Below are 22,689 nucleotides of genomic sequence, written 5' to 3'. Positions count from 1 at the left end.
TGCTCCTAAGTTGGCACGGCTAAGTTTATTCAACATGCCATCGCTCCATTCCGCCTTCCCGAATCGCCGCCCCCAATTCATCTCAAAGTCTCTGGAAAGCCGCTTTTGGGATTGTTGAGCCGCCTCGCCGCCGCTCTCACCATGCTCAGTGACGGGCGAACGGAGAACAACAGAACCCTAGGTTGTAGCATTTACGCAGCTACACCAACTACCACCAAGACAATTGGTGCGAGCTTATTCGCTATGAGTACCACAATAATGCGTTCATAGCAGTACAAAGAAAACCCCCTTGAAATTGTGTCTGGTCGCCCTTCTTCCTCGCCGCTGGTCACAACCACCGCAGCAATGTTGGACCCCAGAATTCAACAATGGATTTCATCCCAGTCGAGGATGGAAGGTCCAGACCGCCTTTACAGCAAGCAAAGGACTCAGTACCGTACGATAAACACCAGATTTCCTTTGGCGTAGGGCTCCTCCTGGGTATATTCACAAAAAATCTCAGAGACGCGCATGGGCTCTTCCAAACTTGGCAAAAGATTTGTGGGACCTTTTCAAATTACCGAAAGCGATTAATGATGTCACTGCCCGCCAGATTTTGCCCAACTCTTCAGTAACATCCATCCTGTTCTCCTCATTCCAGCTTGCTCAAGGAGTTCCCTCGCCCGATGCTCGGAGAATCTAACTACCGAGAGGCCCCTCCCGACTATTATTGATGGCCACAAGCACTACCTAAATTGACGCTATCCTGATTCTCGCAACCGCCAGTAATATTTAGTGCGTCTTGGGTGGAGATTCCTCTGGGTATAATCAATGGGTTTATTCTCAAAACATTGAAGCCCCCCACCCTTATTTCGTTTTCCACCGCTCTTCCAAGATAAAACCTGGGGAAGGGGTCTTCTTTAAGGGAGGCAGAGTGTAAAGGATTCAATGGTGTTGATGGTGAAGTAACCTTGAGTGCATTCCAATAAAACCGTGGGCGACAATAGATGCACGGGCGAGACTTTATCTGCGCTGGATGATGAAGTCCGCCCCATGGGAACTGTGGGATATGAATTGCATTATAACCTGTGCTTGGCGGAAGTGTCATTCTGCCACCGCGCAGTACTTGAGCTTTCTAAGATCTTAATAAATGGACTTCACAATAAAGCCTTGGTTTCTGGGCGCTCTCTATGGAATTCTTTTACTAACTACCGCAGGGTTATGAGAACACTGGATGGGCTGGGCATCTCCAGGGGCAAGAATTCCCTTCCTGCTTCTGGACAAACCCTGCAGACTCTGCCTACCCGGCTCCTTTGAGCTGAGAAGTGGCCCTTCCATTGGAGGCCCGCGGGCGCCAGTAGCAGCCTTCTGCTCTGCTCTGCTCAGGCCTGCTAGCCTAAGCCAGCCAATCCCCCACAGTGCTGAATCCAATTAGCAGGCTGGAGGGAGAGCATTAGTGGGCCACCCACCTGACCAGCCCCCACAGGGTTAACGCTGAGCCGTCGCCTCCTCCCCCTCCCCCTCTTGGGCCGCAGCTATTGCCGGCTGCATCCCCACGGTCTCCCCAAACCACGGCGCGTGCTTTGGGGGTGGCGTCTCCGTGGCAGGTGAACATGGAACTACGCCACGGGACTAGGAGTGGATCATGAAGCACGGTAGCCAGCTGCCTTTCTGAAGGGGAGATTCCTGGGCGACAGAGGAGCCAGCTGGACTTGCAGGTGAGGTGGTTATGGGATGGAGCAGAGGGACCGCGGCCCTTGTCGTCTGCCAGGTGCAGAGCCAATTTTAAGGCCACAGCCATTCGTGGTTGGGTATCGCACTGTAGCGATTGTTTACAACTGGTTTTTCCTGTGTGAATAAGACAGCCCTGGAGGCCTGCGCTGCCACCGAATGACACACAACTGTTGTGCTTCTGCACTGTCTCGTTTGTGCTGGGAAAAACCAGTTGCCGCAATGCGTGTTCAGCTATCTGACAGGACGTCTTTGATTGTGTTTAGCTGCATGGCAGGGGGTTGGACTTGATGGCCCTTGGGGTCTCTTCCAGATCTATGATAATATGTGTGGATGCAGCCCGAATTTGCCCTGTCCAATGTTGAGGCTCTCTTTGCGAAGGAATTGGAGCTTCCTTGCTGCGTTTTGGTGGCTGGGCTGTTCTGCACGTTTGTGTAACGTCCCGAGGTCTGTCTGTTAAGTGTTCAAGGGAAGGCCCCCACGTTTTGAAGAGGTGTAGTGAAAAGGGACATTAATCCATCCTGCAGGCTCAAATAAATAGCTTGCTGAAACATATCCTCATGGCTCCTCCGCGGAGAAGCCGCCCTCTTGCCATCTTGCTGGGTTGCCCATCTGTTCCGCCTGATTAAATTCCACGGATGCTGGGATTCTTCGGCTGGCCGCTTCCCAGAGATGGGGCGATTTTCTAGCCTGCTGTCTTGGAAAGCAAGCCATTGCAAGGTTGTAAAGCTTCAAACGCGGAGTCAAACAGTGTGATGAATCGCATCAAGAAAGCCACGCGCCTCTGGGCTGTAGAAGAAGAAAAAGAAGAAAAAGAAGAGTTTGGATTTATATCCCCCCTTTCTCTCCTGCAGGAGACTCAAAGGGGCTTACAATCTCCTTTCCCTTCCCCCCTCACAACAAACACCCTGTGAGGTAGGTGGGGCTGAGAAAGCTCCGAAAAGCTGTGACTAGCCCAAGGTCACCCAGCTGGCATGTGTGAGAGTGTACAGGCTTAATCTGAATTCCCCAGATAAGCCTCCACAGCTCAGGCGGCAGAGTTGGGAATCAAACCCAGTTCCTCCAGATTAGATATTGAATGAAGCTCTTTCACCCTCCCAATGCCACTGCTGCACAATAGAAGTCTAGATCAAAGGAAGTACTGTGTTTCCCCGAATATAAGACAGTGTCTTATATTAATTTTTGCTCCCAAAGATGCGCTATGTCTTATTTTCAGGGGATGTCTTATATTTCTGTGTTCTGTTTGTCAGGCATGCTTCCAAACAAAAACTTTGCTAATGCTACTTCTACTCTCTTTGGGGATGCCTTTGTATTTCTACAATTAATCTTCTTCGTAGCAAAACCTCTACCACGCCTTATTCCTCCGGGGATGTGTTATATTAGGGAAAACAGGTAAAAGTACTTATCCCCTATTTCTAATGCTGCTCAGACCTCTCCTGAGATATTGTGTACAGTTCTGGGCACTGCAATTCAAAAAGGATCTTGACAAGCTGGAGAGTGTCCAGAGGAGGGCGACCAAAATGGTCAAAGGTCTGGATTCCGTGCCCTAGGAGGAGCAGCTTAGGGAGCCGGGGATGTTTTGTCTGGAGAAGAGAAGGATAAGGGCTGACCGGATAGCCATGTTTAAATATTTGAAAGGATGCCATGTCGAAGAGGGAGCAAGTTTGTTCTCTGCTGCCTTGGAGACTCGGACAAGGAGTGACGGATTCAAGGTGAAGGAAAAGAGATTCCACCTAAACGTTAGGAAGAACTTCGGGACCGTCTGGCTCCAAACGTCCCAACTCGGCCCCTGCGCTCAGCAGAGGCCAACTTGCTGGAGGTCCCTGACCCCTCCATGATGCGGCTGGCTTCCACCTGGTGGAACACTCTCCCTCCAGCTGTCCGGGCCCTGCGGGACCTTGAGGAGTTCCGCAGGGCCTGCAAGACTGAGCTGTTCCGCCGGGCTTTTGGGGATGCCGGCCGCTGATATGTGCACCCCTTTCAACATCGAGGCCCCTGTTGTCCCTTCCTTTAGGGGAATTTTAAATTACGGGACGCCATCTGTATTTTTATCTACATTTTACTGTATTTAATGGAAAGGCTAAAATTTGAGAGCTAAACTAAACTAAACTAAACTAAACTAAACTAAACAAACAAACAAACAAACAAACAAACAAACAAACAAACAAATAAATAAATAACTTCCTGACCATCAGGGCTGTTGGAGAGTGGAATTCACTGCCTCAGAGGGTGGTGGAGTCTCCTTCTTTGGAGGTTTTTAAAGAGAGGCTCAAAGGCCATCTGTCGGGAGTGTTTTGATTGTATCTTCCTGCATGTCCGGGAGTTGGGGTGGATGGCCCTTGGGGTCTTTTCCCATTCTATGATTTTGTGATTTTTGAACACAGTCCCCAAAATCTTGACAGCAGCCCCCATTTTTTTCAAGCTGTTGGGAAGGCGCTTCCTTTTTGAATGTGACTGCAGTGCCGGAATCTGAAGAGCAATAAGAGTACGTTTGAACATACACAGAACGCTGATCGCTTGCACAACCCACTGAATTGCAAGTACCTCGTATGGCCTCATATCTCCCTTGCTCCGTTTTGCTATGCAGAGGAGGGGCTACTGCTCTGGATCTCTAAAACCAGCCTGCCAGCCTTCAAGAGGCAGCATGGCTTAGTGGTTAGAGCATCAGACTAGGAACTGGGAGATGCAGTTCTGAGTCCTCACTCTGCTGTGGGAGTTCCCAGGGTGACCTTGGGCTGGTCAATTTCTCTCAGTCTGATCTACCTCACAGGGCTGTGGTGAGGTTAAAATGGAACACTGTCAGCAGCTTTGGTTCCCCATCGGGCAGAGTAAAATGAAAGAAAATATATGGAGAAGTCAATCTATGGCTACCAATCCTCCTTGATCTGAGGTTACAAATGCCTGAGCAGACCAGGTGCTCGGGGGGAGCAGCAGCAGCAGAAGGCCACTGCTTTCCCATCCTGCACGTGACCTCCCAAAGGCACCTGGTGGGCCACTTCGAGTAGCAGAGAGCTGGACTAGGTGGACTCTGGTCTGATCCAGCTGGCTTGTTCTTATGTTCTTAAAATAACATTTAAAAATATGAGAATTCAGGTATTCTGCCGCTGGGCTATGGACGGTAGGTAAGGGCTTGTGTGCGGGTGTTTCTCGGGTTTGAACCCCATTCATGTCCCAAGTTCACTCTGTTAGTGGGTTTCCAACAACATTTTAGTGCTTTTTGGTTTTGGCCTGCAGGGGAGTATTATTTGGCTTAAAGGGCGCACCGCCAAACTTTCAGGGATTGTTTGGGGGACTCTCCTGATGATACTACCTGGGTTTGGTGAGGTTTGGTTCAGGGGGGGGTCCAAAGTTATGGACTCCCAAAGGGGGTGCCCCCATCCTCCATTGTTTCCAATGGGAGCTAATAGAAGATGGGGGCTACACCTTTGAGGTTCCATAACTTTGGACCCCATGAACCAAACTTCACCAAACCTGGGACAAGTGCACCATTTTCTAGAGGCCAGGTGATGTAGCTGTTCTCCAGGCATTGCTTCTCAGCTGCCGATTGGCAAGTCAAAAAGTGAGGAGGAGCCACAGCCCAGCGAAAGTGCCTCCGCACGATGCCAAAGGTCCCGGGTTCAATCTCCGGCATCTCCAGTTAAAAGGATCAGGTCGGAGAGGATGTTCAAGACCTCAGCCGTAGACTCTGGATAGCGGCTGCCAGTCAGAGCAGACGATACTGACCTCGATTAATGCCTTGATTCAGTATAAGAAGAAGAACATCTGACCAAATGGGTCAGCCTAGTCCAAGAACATATTAGTCGCCTGAGGAGTCCTTCCTCATGCTGTTAAACAAATGCAGAACAGAGAGGTTAGCGCGTCCCTCGACTATACTTCTATTGATGCAGCCCAGAATCGCATTGGCTTTCTTGGCTGCTGCGTCACACTGCTGACTCATTTGTGGTCCACTAAGATTCCCAGATCCCTTTCACATGTAGTGTTGTCAAGCCAGGTGTCACCCATACTATATCTGCGCGTTTCATTTTTTTTTCTGCTTCAGTGTAGAATCTTACATTTATCTCTGTTGAAATTCATGTTGTTTGTTTTGGCCCAGCTCTCTAATCTGTCCAGGTCATTTTAAGAAGAAGAAGAAGAGTTTGGATTTATATCCCCCCTTTCTCTCCTGCAGGAGACTCAAAGGGGCTGACAATCTCCTTGCCCTTCCCCCCTCACAACAAACACCCTGTGAGGTGGGTGGGGCTGGGAGAGCTCCAAGAAGCTGTGACTAGCCCAAGGTCACCCAGCTGGCGTGTGTGGGAGTGCGCAGGCTAATCTGAATTCCCCAGATAAGCCTCCACAGCTCAGGCGGCAGAGCTGGGAATCAAACCTGGTTCCTCCAGACTAGATACACGAGCTCTTAACCTCCTACGCCACTGCTGCTCCATAAGGCAGCACCATGTCTGTGTATGTTTGTGACACACTTTTACAGGCCAGATGCCGTGTCCCTCTGAGCCTCTGGGTGGCTTCCGCAGAAATGTCTCGGAATGACAGAGCCCAGTTCTGCTGCTCTGTTGGCAGCCAATTGACAGGCTGCCAGATTTACATTTGGTAAGGCTCGTGCCTGCAAACAAAAGGAAACCAGTAAAAATTCATCAGGTGAACATTCAGTAACAAAGAATGAGAGCCAACCTGCGTTGTAGTGGTTAAGAGCAGATGGACTCTAATCTGGAGAACCAGGTTTGATTCCCCACTCTTCCATATAAGCAGAGGATTCTTACCTAGTGAACTGGATTTTCCCCCACTCCTCTACATGAAGCCTGCTGGGTGATCTTGGGCTAGTCACAGTTCTTTGGAGCTCTCTCAGCCCTTCCTACCTCACAAAGTGTCTGTTGTGGGGAGAGGAAGGGCAAGGAGATCGTAAGTCCCTTTGAGTCTCCTTATAGGAGAGAAAGGGGGAATATAAACCCAAACTCCTCCTCCAACTTCATCTTCATCATCATCTTCTTCTTCACTGGAACATACATTTCGGAGCTTTGCTGTTATGTCTGTTTCTTACATTCTTTTGGTGTGTGGCCTACGGGCAGTGGTGGGATCCAAAATTTTTAGTAACAGGTTCCCATGGTGGTGGGATTCAAACTGTAGTGTAGCACCAATGGGGCTGGGCGGGGCACGACGGGGGCATGGCCGGGCATTCCAGGGGTGGGGATGTGGCAAGGACGCAGCCGCTGCGCCGGTCCTTGGGCGGGAAACGAAAGCACGCAGGCGCAGGCTGCCACGCACACCGGTGCACCTCCTGCTAGACTGCTTCAAGTTCTGCACGCTACTGCTGGGAGGAGGGGCGTAACCAAGGCAAAAATCACGTGGCAAAATCACCGATTAGTAACCCCCTCTCGGCAAACACAAATAATTAGTAACCTACTCTCGGGAACCTGTGAGAACCTGCTGGGTCCCACCTCTGCCTACGGGGTACTAAACCTAAAGAGAGTAAAGTTTCAGAGGGCAGAACAACAGCTGGACTTGACCAAGGGAGCTCCAACTTGAAAGCTTTCCCTCCCTCCCCCATATAATTAGCCTTCCAGGTGCTACTGGATTTGTATCCCATGTCGTCGTGCAGCTGTCCAAGGCCCAAGATCCCAGCCAAAAGGAAATTGGCAGCCGGATCCATATATGCTCAGAGGAAGTGCGAGAGACCAACTATGCTGGCTGTAGACGTGCCCCAGCTGTTGAGAGCCGGTCAGAGAACTGGGGTGGGGATAGTGCACCCCTGTGTTTGTGGGGTGTGCTGTGTGTACAGCTCTTCAGTTCATTTGGAACAGGAGAAATACTTGGTTGGTTGTTCTGATGGACTTTTTGTTTTTTTGCTATTGGGGCAATTCTGCAGGCATCAAATAAGCATTTAGCAAATATCCTTCGGTGCAGGATCTTCCTGCTAAAAATGTTAGCCTTTAAGATGCTGTGGGACTTTTTTTTTGTCTCCCTGCTTTTTGGCTGCTGCCGCAACTTGTAAGTTTTGAAATTCAGGATATCAGGGACAGCTAGATTTGAGACCAGTTAGCGCTGTATTTATTTATTTGATTTGTTTCCGACATCTGATAAAACAATGGTATGAACATTAGGAATGCTTCAAAACTTACAATGAATGCAATCCATAACATTGGACAAAGAAAACAAATGTAGGCCATTAAGCAGTCTATACACGTTTCCCTCATCCTGTCCAAGATCTGTGATCTCAAACTCCTGGGACATTAGCAGCAGGATCAACAAGCAATAAAGTAAATAGAGCAGGGGGAAAAGGAACTGGAAAGAGAAGGAAGGGAGGAAAGAAGGAAGGGAGGGAGAGAGGAAGGGAGGAAGGGAGGGAGGGAGGGAAGGAAGGAAGGAAGGAAGGAAGGAAGGAAGAAGGAAGGAAGGAAGGAAGGAAGGAAGGAAGGAAGGAAGGAAGGAAGGAAGGAAGGAAGGAAGGAAGGAAGGAAGGAAGGAAGGAAGGAAGGAAGGAAGGAAGGAAGGAAGGAGGGGAAGAAAGGGAGGGAGGGAAGGAAGGAAGGAGGGGAAGGAAGGAAGGGAGGGAAGGAAGGAAGGGAGGGAAGGGAGGGAGGGAGGAAGAAGGGAGGAAGGGAGGGAAGGAAGGAAGGAAGGAAGGAATGAAGAAGGGGAAGGAAGGGAGGGAGGGAGGGAAGGAAGGAATGAAGGAAGGAGGGGAAGGGAGGGAAGGAGGGAAGGAAGGAAGGGAGGGAGGGAGGAAGAAGGGAGGGAGGGAGGATGGAAGGGAGGAAGGAAGAAGGGAGGGAGGGAGGAAGGAAGGAGGGAGGGAAGGAGGATGGAAGGGAGGAAGGAAGGAAGGAAGGAAGGAGGGAGGGAAGGAAGGAAGGAAGGAAGGAAGGAAGGAAGGAAGGAAGGAAGGAAGGAAGAAGGGAGGAAGGGAGGGAGGGAGGACGGAAGGGAGGGAGGGAGGGAGGGAGGAAGGAGGAAGGAAGGAAGGGAGGGAGGGAGGGAGGGAAGGAGGGAGGGAGGGAAGGAAGGAGGGAGGGGAAGGAAGGAAGGAAGGAAGGAAGGAGGGGAAGGGAGGGAAGGAGGGAAGGAGGGAAGGAAGGGAGGGAGGGAGGAAGGGAGGAAGGGAGGAAGGAAGGAAGAAGGGAGGGAGGGAGGGAGGAAGAAGGGAGGAAGGAAGGAAGGGAGGGAGGGAGGGAGGGAGGAAAGAAGGAGGGAGGGAGGGAGGGGAGGGAGGGAGGATGGAAGGGAGGAAGGAAGGAAGAAGGGAGAAAGGGTGGGAGGACGGAAGGGAGGAAGGAAGGAAGGGAGGGAGGAAGGGAGGGAGGATGGAAGGAGGGAGGGAGGGAGGGAGGGAGGGAAGGAAGGAAAGGAGGGAGGGGGAAAGAGAAGAGAGCAGGCTGTGAGAAGGGGAAAAGGGAGGTCTGCTGCTGTACCACCGTAGCTGCCTCATCCATATGTCTGGTGGAAGAGTTCTCTCTTAAAAGCCCTGTGGAATTGCATTAAATCCCTGAGGGCTCTGGTCTCTCCAGGCAGAGTGTTCCACTAGGTGGCAACCAATAAGATTTGGCAGGTACAGGCAGTGGTGGGATTCAGCTGGTTCGCATTACTTCAGTGGAACCGGTTGTTAAAATGGTGCTTGTAAACAAACAGTTCTTAAATTATTTCAATCCAACCACTGGGAAGAGGCTTTCAAGAGTCAAAGTTCCCTTGGTCAGATCAGGGTGGCCCCTGAGTTAGTTTGGACCTGGGGATCCCCAGAAAGGACAGCTCATCTCCAGCCTGAGAGATCTGCTCCCCTGGATAAAAGGGATGCTTTTGTGGGTGGCCTCTATGACCTGTCCCCCCCCCCCCGGCAGGAGGTCCCTGTTCTCACCAGGTTCCATTCCCAAATCTCCAGGAGTCCCCCAACCTATATCTGACATCCCTACCCCCTATGGTGGCTGCAGAGGGGGTGGGGGACTTGGTAACCCTACCCTAAGTCCTTAAATTCCAGGGAAGGGAAATGAAGACAATGAATACGCAGGTAGGCAGGCAGATGATAGATAGATAGATAGATAGATAGATAGATAGATAGATAGATAGATAGATAGATAGATAGATAGATAGATAGATAGATAGATAGATAGATAGATAGATAGATAGATAGATAGATAGATGAATGGTAGATGGTAGATGATAGATGGTAGATGATAGATGATAGATGATAGATAGATAGATAGATAGATAGATAGATAGATAGATAGATAGATAGATAGATAGATAGATAGATAGATAGATAGATAGATAGATAGATAGATAGATAGATGGATGGATGGTAGATGGTAGATGGTAGATGGTAGATGGTAGATGGTAGATAGATAGATAGATAGATAGATAGATAGATAGATAGATAGATAGATAGATAGATAGATAGATAGATAGATAGATAGATAGATAGATAGATAGATAGATAGATAGATAGATGAATGGTAGATGATAGATGATAGATGATAGATAGATGATAGATAGATAGATAGATATTCTTTCAAGAGAAGCAAATACGTTTCCTTTCCTCCAGAGATGCGGGAGGGTAGATGGCTACTGTTTCTTGGCAGACCACGGGGCCACGTGGTTCTTCAGGGACTTTTTCTTCTTGCCAAGGAGATATTCAGTGGCTTTGATGGTCCTTCCGTGGATGTGATGATGGAAAATCCCCCTCAAATTCTTTTCAATCCAATCTCCAAGGCCCTTCCACATACAAGGCAGTTAATGCATTCTAATGAGGTGCCACGCAAGCCACAGGGGAAAGGGATTATGGCTCATGGGGTTCAGGTTTAAATCAGGCCGTAGCTGATGATTTGGGGTCGGAAATGGAACCTTTCAAACATCGCAAGCCAGCTTCCAAGTCCTTTGCTGGTTGCCCAGTGACCCAGTGGGACTTGCTCATCAAGATTATTTCCCTCAAATGTCAAGATGGGTCCCATCCCTGTCAGCCAGAGTTTGGGGAGAAGCCACGGCTCAGTAGTAGAGCCTCTGTTGGCATACAGAAGGCCACATGTTCTAATCTGACCATCTCCAGTTCAAAGGAGCAGGTAGGAGGTAAAGTGAAAGACCTCAGCTTCGGACCCTGAAGAGCAGCTGCCAATCAGAGTAGACAATATTGACTTTGATTGTACCAAAGGCCACGTTCAGTCTAATGCAAGTTCATGTGACAATCATGGTTACATCCTTTAGCCAGCTGGGTTTTCTTACCATGGGTAGTCTTGCCTAGTAGGACTTATTTTCCTCTAGGCAAAAGGCGAGGAAAGAAGGGCAATCTTCCTTCCATGGTGCTTAGTTATTACATCCGGAGTGGCAGAGAACCTTCACTCTGGGAGAACGGTTGGACTAACTGGTAGAACAGAAGCACTCTGTGCACGTTCAGAGATACAGCTAAGAACTGGACTGAAAATAATTCCCGGGGCTGCAAAGACAGATACATATTGAAAGCACATAAAACAGTGAATAAAACACAGGACAAGAAGGTAGGAGTATTGAGAGAATGCTGGACAAAATAAAGTTTTCACCTGCTAGTAGTGTCAAACAGAGAAGAGGACAGTCAAAGTTAGCAACCCAAGGAGCTCAGCAGGGATGCAATGCCAGAGTGCTCCCTCTGAGCCTGCGGTCTTCTCCAGAGGAATTGGTCTCTGTGGTCTGGAGAGGAGTTAAAATTCCAGGAAAACTCCAGGACCCACCTGGAGGTTGGCAGCCATGGTGGTGTCCATGGAAAGTCTGTCAAGTTACAGCTGATTTATGGCCACCCACTAGGGTTTTCCAAGCAAGAGACGAACTGAGGTGGTTTGCCATTGCCTTCCTCTGCATAGCGGCTCCAGACTTCCTTGGTAGTCACTCATCCAAGTACTAACCAGGGCCAACGTTGCTTTGCTTCCCAGATGGGGCTAGCCTGGGCCATCCAGGTCAGGGCAAGAGACAGATAGAGGTGGTTTGCCATTCCCTTCCTTTGCGCAGTGACCCTGGACTTCACTGGTGGTCCCCCATCCACGTACTAACCAAAGCTTAACCTGCTTAGTTTTTAAGATCTGATGAGATCAGGTCTTTCTGGGCCACCCAGGTCAAGGCAAGGCAAGAGACAGATGGAGGTGGTTTGCCATTCCCTTCCTCTGCCTAGACTTCACTGGTGACCCCGGACTTCACTGGTGGTCCCCCATCCAAGTACTAACCAGGGCTAAACTCTGCTTAGCTTCCAAGATCTGTTGAGATCAGGCTAGCCTGGGCCACCCAAGGCAAGGCAAGGCAAGAGACAGATAGAGGTGGTTTGCCATTCCCTTCCTCTGCGCAGTGAGTCTGGACTTCATTGGTGGTCCCCCATCCACATACTAACCAAAGCTTAACCTGCTTAGTTTTTAAGATCTGATGAGATCAGGTCTTTCTGGGCCACCCAGGTCAAGGCAAGGCAAGAGACAGATAGAGGTAGTTTGCCATTCCCTTCCTCTGCCCGGACTTCACTGGTGGTCCCTCATCCAAGTATTAACCAGGGCTAAACTCTGCTTAGCTTCCAAGATCTGTTGAGATCAGGCTAGTCTGGGCCACCCAAGTCAAGGCAAGGCAAGAGACAGATAGAGGTGGTTTGCCATTCCCTTCCTCTGCGCAGTGAGCCTGGACTTCATTGGTCCCATCCCATCCAAGTACTAACCAAAGCTTAACCTGCTTAATTTTTAAGATACGATGAGATCAGGCTAGTCTGGGCCATCCAGGTCAAGGCAAGGCAAGAGACAGATAGAGGTGGTTTGCCATTCCCTTCCTCTGCGCAGTGAGCCTGGACTTCACTGGTGGTCTCCCATCCAAGTACTAACCCCAAAGCTTAACCTGCTTAGCTTTTAAGATCTGATGAGATCAGGCTAGTCTGGGCATCCAGATCAAGGCAAGGCAAGAGACAGATAGAGGTGGTTTGCCATTCCCTTCCTCTGAGTTGTTCAAAGGGGTCTGCCTTTGCATGCCTCTGCGTAGCAACCCTGGACTTCACTGGTGGTTTTTTCATCCAAGTATTGACCAGGTCCACCCCAGTCTACCTTCCAAGAACAGACTGCTCTGGGCAATCCAGCTCAAGGCAACAGACACACAGTGGTGGTTTGCTATTGCCTCCCTTTGCATAGCAATCTAGGGCTTCCTCTGTGGTCTCTCATTCAATTATTATCCAACCCTGCTTAGCTTCTAAGATGTGACATGATCCGGCTAGCCTGGGCCATCCAGCTAAGGGCATCCTACACCCACCTACTCTCAGAAAGTAGGGGCATCCAAAGAAGGGCCTCTGTCTGGCGGGGTAGGTTATAAGCGAGTAGAAGAAGAAGAAGAGTTATATGCCCCCTTTCTCTCCTATCATGTGGGCAGGGGCAAGCAGGAGTGAGAAAACCAAAAGATGCATGCTGATCTCCTTTGCTTTCCCTGAGAAGGCAGAGGAAAAGTCATCGTTTCCGAGCTTTTAGGACCCCTGGGGATTCTCTGATCTGGAGGTGGGGTCACTGCCGACTGGGGGAATCCAACGGGGAGGGGGGAATTGAGAATCCAAACTGATAAGAACATAAGAACAAGCCAGCTGGATCAGACCAGAGTCCATCTAGTCCAGCACACTGCTACTCGCAGTGGCCCACCAGGTGCCTTTGGGAGCTCACGTGCAGGATGTGAAAGCAATGGCCTTCTGCTTCTGCTGCTCCTGAGCACCTGGACTGTTAAGGCATTTGCAATCTGAGATCAAAGAGGATCAAGATTGGTATTGGCCAAGCTGGAAGGGGCTGATGGGAATTGTAGTCCATAACATCTGGAGTGCCAAAGGTTCGCCACCACTGCCATAGATCGACTTCTCCTCCATAAATCTGTCCAAGCCCCTTTTAAAGCTATCCAGGTTAGTGGCCATCACCACCTCCTGTGGCAGCATATTCCAAACACCAATCGCACGTTGTGTGAAGAAGTGTTTCCTTTTATTAGTCCTAATTCTTCCCCCCAGCATTTTCAATGAATGATGGGAATATATGCTCAATGCAAAGGCGATCACAAGTGTGTAAATGGCTGCAAACCCTGCAACCGGTGCAGGGGGAGAGAGGACAGGCATTCTCTTGTCCCTCTCTTTCCCTCCAGGCAAAAAAAGGGTATTCCTGTTTTCTCTCATCTTTCACCCTGACGAACCTCTGGAACTCCCTGCTACTCAAGATTGGGCACAGAAAGGTTTAGATGGCCAACGAGATCTTGAAAGATATTGCCTACAGCAACGTGGTTCAAGGGGTGAGAAGGTCAGGAACTGAAACTGACCAGCAGATGGGAAACCTCCCCCCCCCCCCACGTTTCAAGCATAAACAGTCTCAGGGTGGACCGGCGGCAGAGGCAGCTGGCACTGGGGGAGGGGCTGCAGGTCAGAGACAAGGGCAAGGAAACCATCTGGGCTGGGCTGGCCGTCTTCCTGATCTGTCAGATGATGAGGGCCAGAGGAGGGAGCTGCCAGCAAGGGACAGAGACTCTCCTTGGGGAATGCTCTCTTGCAGGGAAGAGTTGCACGCAGCAAAAGAGACCCCTGGAAGCCCAGAAAGGGCGCAGAGCTGTGGCACAATGTGTGTTGCTCCTGCGCACAGGAATCAGCCCAGTTTCCACGAAGCGCCAAAGGCCAGGGGGACAAACCGATCTGCCAAGGTCTCGCTGAAATGAAGTCGGAGTTCTGTCGCTTGGTGATGAAAAATGCTGTCAAGTTGCAGCCGGCACAGGGGGGCAATGTAGGGTTTTCAAGGCAAGCGGCTAGCAGAGTTTTTGCTGGAACTGGGCTCAATGCTACATAAGAACATAAGAACAAGCCAGCTGGATCAGACCAGAGTCCATCTAGTCCAGCACTCTGCTACTCGCAGTGGCCCACCAGGTGCCTTTGGGAGCTCACAGGCAGGATGGGAAAGCAATGGCCTTAAGAACATCAGAACGAGCCTGCTGGATCAGACCAGAGTCCATCTAGTCCAGCACTCTGCTACTCGCAGTGGCCCACCAGGTGCCTTTGGGAGCTCACGTGCAGGATGTGAAAGCAGTGGCCTTAAGAACATAAGAAAGAGCCAGCTGGATCAGACCAGAGTCCATCTAGTCCAGCTCTCTGCTACTCGCAGTGGCCCACCAGGTGCCTTTGGGAGCTCCCGTGCAGGATGTGAAAGCAATGGCCTTCTGCGTCTGTTGCTCCCAAGCACATGGTCTGTTAAGGCATTTGCAATCTCAGATAAATCTACATTTCTTGCTTAACATCCCTTTCCCAAATATCCCTCTGACCCCCACCCTTGGGATCCCGGCAGGATGAAATCACAAGCGGTGCCGAGTCTCCAAGGCCGAACCAGGTGCTAGCCAGCCTGGAAGGTGAGAAAATGAATGTGTGCAGAAAACAATAGAAGAAGAAGTGTTTTAGATTTGTATCCCACCCCCCTCCCTATCCTGTGGGAGACACAAAGGGGCTGACAATCTCCTTTCCCTTTCCCCTCCCCACAACAGACACCTTGTGATGTGGGTGGGGCTGAGAGAGCTCCGAAGAACTGTGACTACCTCAAGGTCACCCAGCTGACGTGTGCTGGAGTGCACAAGGTAATCTGGTTCTCCAGATAAGCCTCCACAGCTCAAGTGGCAGAGCGGGGAATCAAACCCGGTTCTCCAGATTAGAGCGCACCTGCTCTTAATCACTACGCCACTCTGGCTCTCTCATAAGTAGATCGGGCCAGTGAGGGTCCATCTAGTCCAGCATCCTGCCTCACTGGGTGGCCAACCAGTTCCTCTGGAGGGTCAACAATTGGCACAGAGGCTGAGGTCTTCCCATGAAGGCTCCTGCATTGGGATTCAGAGATCAACTGCCTCTGAATGTGGAGGTTCTCCTTGGTCACCATGGCTGTCAGCCACTGGCAGACCTCTCCTCCATGAATCTGTTTAATCAAGCTAATCTGGTTCACCCGATAAGTATCCACAGCTCAAGTGGCAGAACAGGGAATCAAACCCGGTTCTCCAGATTAGACTGTACCTGCTCTTAACCACTGCACCACGCTGGCTCTCAATAGAAAACAAGCCAGAGGTTCCCACGTTGCCAACTGCTCCCGGTCCTCTCCCAAAGACTCATGGCACCAACCAGGGAAGAGCTGAAATGCTAACAGGTCATCACGTGGTCTTCAGGTCATGCTCCCTCTCCCCCACTGTTTCTCTTTCCAGAATGCCCTTTGGTCTGGGGAGAGGTCATAGCGCCACAGTGGAGTCTCTGCTTGGTATGCAGATTCAATCCCCCGGCATCTCCATGTTAAAAGGATCAGGTGATGTGAAAGCCCTCGGGCTGGTACTCCTAGAAAGCCACTGCACTGACCTTGTTTGACCCAGAATCTGATTCAGTGCAATGGTGTGTAGTGGTTAGGAGTGGTGGAGTCTAATCTGGAGAACCGAGTTAGATTCCACTCTCCGAGAGGCAGCATGGTGTCGTAGTTAAGAGCAGGGGCACTCTAATCTGGAGAGCTGGGTTTGATTCCCCGCTTTGCCACTGAGCTGTGGAGGCTTATCTGGGGAACCAGATTAGCTTGTGCAGTCCAGCACACGTCACCTGGGTGACCTTGGACATGTCACAGTTCTTTGGAGCTCTCTCAGCCCCACCTGCCTCACAGGGTGACTGTTGTGGGGAGGGAAAGGGAAGGAGTTTGTAAGCCCCTTTGAGTCTCCTTACAGGAGAGAAAGGGGGGATATAAATCCAAACTCTTCTTCTACATGAGCAACAGACTTTAATCTGGTTAACTAGATTTGTTCGTCCACAGACTCTAATCTGGTGAACTAGATTTGTTCGTCCACAGACTCTAATCTGGTGAACTAGATTTGTTCCTCCACATTTGTTCCTCCGCTCCTGCACATGAAGCCTGCTGGGTGACCTTGGGCTGGTCTCAGTTCTCACTCAGCCCCACCTGCCTCACATAGTGTCTGTTGTAGGGAGGGAAAGGGAAGGAGTTTGTAAGCCCCTTTGAGACTCCTTACAAACGAGAAAAGCAGGATATAAATCCAAATTCTTCTTCCCTCTGAACTCCCTCAGCCCCAGCTACCTCACAAGGTGTTTGTTGTGTGAATATGAAGGGAAGACAATACTGTGAGGCCAGAACCCATTTCCGGCCTGTGCAGCTGTCTTGAGAAAAGATAGGTTAGAAATAAACTCCAAAAAAAGCATCAGACATCTGACATCAGACTGTTTTACTGAATAGAATATAGAAGGTGACAGAAGGTGAACACCCCATACGAAAGACCTTAGTCTTTATAGATACAAAGAATACATACGTCACACAATCATACCTGTAAACGTATCCCATAAGATCCATACCCCTTTCACGTGCTATAAGCATGAACCTTAAAATCCCATTGGATGATTCTGTCTCCTTGTCACATTAAGACAGCCTCTATTCTACGTATCACATTCCTTCTCTTACACAAACACTGCATGCTGTTTTCTCACATCCCTCTGCCCATATGCACGGCTGCAATAAAACTAACTTCTGCCTTTTCTGGTTTCCAAGAATAACCTGTTTTCCTACTTTTCTAAGTTTGCTCCCAGAGAGATACCTCTCCAGGGTATGCAGGTTTTTACCTACATTCTTTAGAACCATAAAACTTCCCTTTTCCCAGTTTGAAATGATTTTACTTTAACAGATTATACCATTCGATTCTAATACAATAGAATTATAGTACAATACAAGTACATATGAATCTCTCGTTATCATTTCTGTGTTCATTTAACATATATATAAAGAAACACTTTTTAATTAATTAATCACATTCATTTCTATTCTAAGCTCTGATCTCTTTTATGATTCTGTTTATTCATGTAGCTATCCCCTATAGCTGGTTCTGACAAAAACAAAGTTATAAATGTATATGTCTTCTGTCACGTATTAACCTTTAGTGACAAGATCTTAAAGATATTTATCTTTGCTTGCCTGCCTAATCACTGACAAGCTTCTAACATGCAGTTTGACCTGCTGCTAAGATGCAGTCCTGCTGGTCTCTATACAGAAAACCCCATTTTGATTCTTAGAAATCTTTGGTTCATACAAAATTAATATTCCTTAATCAAATACAATTCGTAGACATTCTGGTCCATTCCCACAATACAATGGAGGGAAACAGTTTATAAGCCACTTTGAGACCCCTTGCAGTAGAGAAAAGGGGGGTATAAATCCAAACTTTTCTTTTTCTTCTTCTGTTTATGCAAGTTGAACCCTCTCTCCAATCCCCTCGCTGAGGGCTCAAATCCTGGCAGAGTCTCATTTTTAAAGCTTATTGAAAACATTTACATCCTGTCTCGCCAGCAGCTTGAAGCTCTTGCAGCAATGCATCAAAGTATATATTTTAAAAGTGAAAATGTACGATAAAATCATATTCGCTGCCAGTTGCGCAGAGTTGCCAAGAGCATTTGGAGCAGCTTTTGTGCCTCGCTGGTTTCCACTCCTGTGGAATCCTGGCCAGCATCTGGTTTTCCTCCAGGAACACCCCCCCCCCCCCGAGCCAAAAGTCTCTTGAACTCTCTCCTCTGAATGGAAAATTTGGCTGCCCTTGAAACTCATTATCACTTTTGAGGGACTGGGCACCAGGAAACAAGAGAGGGAGATCATTTTTTCAGTACTTTAAGACCGGCATAGTCTATTTATTATTATTATTATTATTATTATTATTATTATTATTATTATTATTATTATTATTATTATTATTACATACATACATAATTTATTTACGGTCATTGATCATATGTATTATTATTATTATTATTATTATTATTATTGATACAAAACAGTTATACACAGCAAACAAGATCAATATTATTATTATTATTATTATTATTATTATTATTATTATTATTATTATTATTATTATTATTATTATTATTATTATTATTATTATTATTATTATTATTATTATTATTATTATTATTATTATTAATTAGATTTGATAAACCGCCCTACCCCCAAAGGGCTCAGGGCGGTGTACAACAACAAACAACAACACAATGAATCAAATCGAATAGCCCCAGTTAAAAATAATACAAAACCCTAAAACTATAGCAGCAGTAGTCTAGTGGTTAAAAATGTTGGACTAGGATCCAGGAGACTCGGGTTCAAATTCCTGCTTGTACCATGGAAAGTAGCAAGTTCACGGGTGACCTTGAGCTAGTCATAGAATCATAGAGCTGGAAGAGACCCCAAGAACCGTCAAGTCCGAAGCCTCTGCTGTGCCAAAATACACCATCAGAGCACTCCCGACGGCTGACCATCCAGCCTCTGTTTCAAACCTCCAAAAATGGAGACTTCACCACCTTCAGAGGCAGTGTATTCCATTGTCAAATAGCCCTTACTGTCAGGAAGTTCTTTTTATATGGAAACTCTTTTCCATATAATGAAAACTCTTTTCCATATAAAGGATCCATTACTCCTTGTCTCTTGAGCAGCAGAAAACAAGCTTGCTCCCTCTTCAACATGACATCCTTTCAAGTATTTAAGCATAGCTATCATTGGTCACCGGTTGAATTCCGAATCAACTTCAAGGTGTGGGTGTTGACCTTTAAGGCCTTACGCGGCCTGCAACCCTCGTACCTTCGGGACCGCATTACCCCATACGTCCTGAGTTGACCTCTGCGCTCAGCAGAGACCAATTTACTGGAGATCCCTGGCCCCTCAATGATGCGGCTGGCCTCCACTCGGGCCAGGGCCTTTACGGCTCTGGCCCCTGCCTGGTGGAACACTCTACCACCAGCTGTCCGGACCCTGCGGGACCTTGGAGAGTTCCGCAGGGCTTGCAAGACCGAATTGTTCCACTGGGCCTTTGGAGAGACCAGCCGCTGAGGGTGCCCTGCTCTGCCCTCCCCTCCCTGCTGTATAAGGTCCCTAACATCATCGGGACCCATTATTTTCTTGGGAGGGTTGAATATGGATTTTGTGGGGTTCTGTTTTAGAATGTAAACTTTTAAACTTTTTATATGTTTTTATATATGATAGTATATTGTTCACCGCCCTGAGCCCTTCGGGGATAGGGCAGTATATCAAATAAAATAATAAACAAACAAACAAACAAACAAACATTTATTTATAATGAAACATTTATTTATTATGAAAAATAAATTAACGAAACATAGAAATCATAGAACTGGAAGAGACCCCAAGGGCCAACCACCCAGTCCAACCACCTGCCATGCAGGAAGACACAATCAAAGCACTCCTGTCAGATAGTCAATCCGCCTCTGTTTAAAAACCTCCAAAGAAGGAGACTTGACCACACTGAGGCAGTGAGTTCCACTGTCCAATAGCCCTGACTGTCAGGAAGTTTTTCCTGATGTTTAGGTGGAATCTCTTTTCCTTCACCTTGAACCCATTACTCCTGGCCCTAGTCTCTGGAGCAGCAGAAGACAAGCTTGCTCCCTCTTCCACATGACATCCCTTTCAAATATTTACACATGGCTATCATATCACGCCTTCTCTTCTCCGAACTAAACATATCCATCTCCGTTGATCACAGTCTCTTAGCCTAACCCACCTTGCAGGGTCGTGAGGATAAAATGGAGGAGAGGAGAATGCCATAAGTTGTTTTGGGTCCCCATTAAGGAGAAATTGTAGGGTATAAATGAATTAAAGTCAATGGCCAAAAACCCGTTACAAGCATGTCAGTTTTCTCAGCAGCTTTCTGGAGAGGATCTTGGCTGTTCCCTTTTGCAGATTAGGAGCTGAGCCAATAGGCTCCCCCCCCCCCCAGAGAGCTGGAGTTGCCAACTCTGTTTGGGAAAAGCCTGGAGATTTTGAGAGTGGAGCCTGGGGTTTGGGGAGTGGAGGAATCTCAGCAGGGTGTGACACCACCCTCTAAAGCAGCCATTGGCTCCAGGAGACGTGAACTTTGTAATCTGTAGTTCAATTGTCATTCTGGGAGATTTTGGGAGGTTGACAACTTTGCTCTGCACTGTGAGGGGGGTTGTGGTATAGATGCCATTAGGTTGGCTTTTCCAGAAACATGATTCAGTTTGAATACAGCTTCAGCCCCGAGGCCCCATTCCACCAGACCGGTACCCAATTTCTGGGGCATCTGGGTGACTATCGGAGGAGGCACAGCCGCTGTCACCCAGATGCCCCAGAAATTGGATACCGGTCTGGTGGAATGGGGCCTATGAATAGGCTGACCAGACGTCCCGCTTTTGGTGGGACAGTCCCGCCTTGAAACAACTTGTCCCACGTCCCGCGGGTTTTTTCAAATGTCCCGGGTTTTGGAAGGCTGCCACACTGCCTTCTGGGGCGCAAGGCAGTGCGGTAGCCTCCTGCGCGGCCGCAGGAGTGCATGGCCTTCTGGGGCGCTGCCATTTCCCGCCCTGTGACGGGCGGGAAACGGGAGCGCCCCACAAGGCCCTGCGTTCCTGCAGTCGCGCGCGCGGGAGGCTGCCGCACTGCCTTGCGCCCCAGAAGGAGCACGGCCTTGTGGGGCGCTCCCGTTTACGAGAGCGCCCCAGAAGGCAGTGCGCTCCTGCGACTGTGCGTGCATGCGTGCGTGCGTGCACACGCGGCTGCCTGCTTGCCCACCTGTCCTGGTTCGTGACCAGATGGTCACCTTACCTATGGATGGATTTTTGACCAGATTTGGCACAGTTCTTCTGCGTCTCTGACTGAAGGGAGTGCATGCTTGAATCCCAGGAACAAAGATACATATGACAAGAGCACATGAAATGCTTATTCTGAATCAGAAATAATGGTGTTGTGGCACACAGGGAGGTTATACTATAACAGTGGTGCGAACCTATGGCATGAGTGCCAGAGGTGGCACTCAGAGCCCTCTCTGTGGGCACACACAAACAGATTGGCCCCCCGCCACACACACACACATCTAGGCTGGCCTTGGCCACTGGGTTCGATTATTAGCATTAAACCTAAGGTCGATTCCCCACCCACCATTAGATGTGCGCTCCTCACGGCAAATACCCCGGGGTCCTGCAGCACTCCCTGCTACACCAGTGGTGACAACGCAGCGACAAAGCAGTCACCCCGATTCTGCCGCTCCTCCCACCCCTCAGCGCGCGTCATTTCGGATCCTAGTTGGAAGTACACCTTTTTGAAACCGCGTGCCGAACACGGAGCAGGGGTCCCCTCCACTTTCACTTTTGAAGTGGGGAAAAGCCCTAAGACCTAGTTTTGGGGAAGCAGTGTAGGTAACCCTGTTAAGTGCTGTTAAACCCGACTGATTTTCATGCAACGAAAGCACAATCCTTTACCTGGGAGTAAGCTCGGTTTCTGGCAATGGGTAGGCTGACCAAACGTCCCGCTTTTGGCGGGACACTCCCGTTTTAAAAAAATTTGTCCTGCGTCCCGCGGGTTATTTCCAGTGTCCCGATTTTGGGAGGTTGCCGCACTGCCTTCTGGGGCGCAAGGCAATGCGGCAGCCTCCCACGCGCGCGGCCGCAGGAGCAAACAGCCTTGTGGGGTGCTCCCATTTCCCGCCCTGTCAGAGGGCGGGAAACAGGAGCGCCCCACAAGGCCGTGTGCTCCTGCAGCTGTGCGCGTATGCCCGTCCCATTTTACAAAGTTTACCATCTGGTCACCTTAGCAATGGGGCTTGCTTCTGAGTAAACCCTCCTAGGGTTGTGATTCACCCATTGGAAGAGTTGCACAGTTGCTTCAAAGCAAAGCCCTCGACTACCACCAAGCTTACTCCCAAGTAACGCACACCTCGGAGCCAAACGTTTTTTCTAAACTAAAACCTCAGTATTCAGGTAAAATTGCCGTGTTGGCCCTTTGCAATAAATAAGTGGGTTTTGGGTTGCAATTTGGGCACTCGGCCTCGAAAAGGTTCGTCACCACTGCACTATGTCCTATGGGAACAAAGGGATTAGGTGCTATGTATTTTTTTTGGACATTAGTTTATGTAGTCCCACAATTGTGCTATGGTCGAAGGTTTTCATGGCCGGAATCACTGGGGTGTTGTTGTTGTGTGGTTTCTGGGCTGTATGCCCGGGAGACATCCTCCTTCGCAGCAACTCTGACT

At 49.0% G+C, this 22,689-nt stretch overlaps 1 protein-coding gene across 1 annotated transcript in view; it reads left to right on the top strand.

Moving 5' to 3' along the window:
- The first annotated feature begins 1,583 nt into the window (after window positions 1-1,583).
- Window positions 1,584-22,689, top strand: part of LOC125434671 (cadherin-related family member 5-like) — a 72,486-nt gene continuing 51,380 nt past the window's right edge. Inside the window, exon 1 of the mRNA XM_048500217.1 lies at window positions 1,584-1,697. The gene's annotated coding sequence lies outside the window, so the exon portion shown is untranslated. The remainder of the gene's footprint in view (window positions 1,698-22,689) is intronic.

Source organism: Sphaerodactylus townsendi, linkage group LG06 (genome assembly GCF_021028975.2).
Source record: "Sphaerodactylus townsendi isolate TG3544 linkage group LG06, MPM_Stown_v2.3, whole genome shotgun sequence".
In the NCBI taxonomy this organism is placed as follows: Eukaryota; Metazoa; Chordata; class Lepidosauria; order Squamata; family Sphaerodactylidae; genus Sphaerodactylus; species Sphaerodactylus townsendi.
Note: the sequence above shows the minus strand (reverse complement) of the source record. Positions and strands in the feature narration are given on the sequence as shown.